Source organism: Zingiber officinale, chromosome 10A (assembly GCF_018446385.1).
Source record: "Zingiber officinale cultivar Zhangliang chromosome 10A, Zo_v1.1, whole genome shotgun sequence".
NCBI classification, from domain to species: domain Eukaryota; kingdom Viridiplantae; phylum Streptophyta; class Magnoliopsida; order Zingiberales; family Zingiberaceae; genus Zingiber; species Zingiber officinale.
This window is the reverse complement of record NC_056004.1, coordinates 79,855,823-79,858,135: the sequence shown is the minus strand read 5'-3', so window position 1 is coordinate 79,858,135 and position 2,313 is coordinate 79,855,823.

The window sequence follows — 2,313 nt, the reverse complement described above, 5'->3', positions numbered from 1 at the left end:
ATGAGGAAAAACTTAAACATATTGGTTTTGATTTTTAAGCTTCCATAAACTTTACAAGTATCATGACCAAAATTTCTAAAGGAAACTCTAGGTTGTAAATTCATCTAAACTCGAATAAAAATCATATAACAACTTGTACCACAGGTGAGGGGATACTCACATCCTCTTGCTTGGTCTTTTCCTAAAAGAAGGTACCCTTTGTGAAAAGAAGGAAGAGAGCTTCTCCTCCTAGTGTTCCTTTGTGCTTCTCTTGCTTGTGGGAGGTAGATCTTGAGGGTTCCTTCTTGAGGTTTAGTTTTCTTAGGTAGAAAACTTTAGTTGGATTTTCGGGAAAGAAGAGAGGGGATGCTCTAGGTCACGGCAATGGTGAGGGAAGGGAAGAAAAAATGAAATCCCTTCTTGGTTTTTCCTCTTATGCTAGGTGGAAGTAAGAATCAAAAAGAGACTTTGCTTCCCCCTCTTATTAACTCATCTTTTATTCTTTTAATGATGAAGAAATGTCTTCATTCATCCCCTTACTTCCTCTCCTCTCCTTCCCTCTTGGATCTTCACGAAAATGGGAAAGAGTGAGGAAGGAAAAGACAATTTGTCTTGCTTCTTAATCAAGAGAAGGAGGAAGAAAGCTACTTGATGTTTTCTTGCTTCCTTCTCTTAATCATGGTGTTATCTTTATCTACAATATCCATTCTTTATTCAACAATAACTCATGATGGTCTAGTGGTAAATTCCAAAATCCTTAGCTTAAGAAGGTTCAAGGTTCAATCCTTGACCAATTCTCTTTTTTTTTATATATATATTTTTGGTTCCATCTTGTCTTCTTTTATTCTAAGAGAAAATCTTCACATACTTAGCTTAAGAAATTCGTGGGTGTTACAATTATTATACTTGCTTTAGCTGCTGCTGTTTACATATGCTGTTATGACTTACTTACTACTATTGTTCACATATGCTGATATGCTTACTTATGTTGAGATATACTCTCATTATAGATGTTTAGACATTGGTTTATTTATTGGAAATTTGTATATACCTTACTTATTACCTCTGTAGTTATGAGAAGTACTATAGCAGATTAGTACCATTTCTGACCTTATATACCTAGCCTAGGATATGGTTTCAGGTATGAGCATTTATTATAGTTCTATTTTAGTATCTTCTATTTTCTTTATGAGACTGTATACTCTTGGCTCACTCTTTAGTTGTATTTTATGTTCATGCACTATCTTTCCTTTACCCGCTGAGTTCCAATACTCACCACCCCACAAAATAATTTTTCTTTCGCCAAGTAACAGGTAGATGAGTCACGGATGCTTGGAGGGTCCCGGCTGCCAGTCCCACGTCACACTCGAGGATAGTTTCTGTTTGGTTTTGTTATTGTTTGGGTGGTATGTTGATTCTGTGTATTTTTATTTTCAATATGTCAATGTGAATTTTGGAGTCAAGCATGGTGATTGCAGGTATTTTTGTTAGTGTCGTTGTTGGTCTTACATTCGTATTATTTTATGTTTTCCACTGTGCATGTTTCTAGCCGTGTGGGCTATTATTAACTGCATGGTTGTGCTTATATCCAGCCATGTGAGCTGTTGTATTATGTTATATGTGTGTGTATGTATATTGATCTCAATTGTCACCTGTACAGGGGAGATGCTGTCGGATTTTTATCTGGCAGGGACTCCTCTGGGGTGTGATAGTAAAAATCCAAGTGTGATCCTTCTATTTGTTTTTTACTTATTCTTATTCCACTATTTACTAATTTTTTGACAAATTTAGTTTAGAAAAGAAATTTTTTAAGTGACGAGATTTACCCCCTCCTGTCTTGTCCTCAACAATCCTACAATTGGTATCAGAGTAAGGGCTTTTGATTTTGGTGCAACCACCAATCAATAATTTATTTTTTTTAGTTTTATCATTCATTTTTAATTCTATTGCATTACTTATCCCAAGACAAAGTCTTGAAAATTGTTTCTTCTTAACAATTGTCTTTGCAAGAACAATGGTATAGTCTAAGGGATATTTTGGAGGATCGAAAAGGAGCGATAGAAAGGGGGGGGGGTTGAATATCGCTCCTTAAAACTTTTTCTTTTCTTGTATGATAAAACCAATCAGAATAAGTAGTAGAAAATAGAATAAGAAAAGACAAGTAACTCGGGTGGTTACTTGGTTAAGAGCCTAAGTCGACTCATACTCTAAGAGTCGCGATCCTTGATCGCACTATTGGACAATTCACTATAACTCTTCTTTCCAAAATATTTGGAAAGAAGCAATACGTACAATATGAAGATGTAAGATAGTAACACACTACTATCTTTTGGG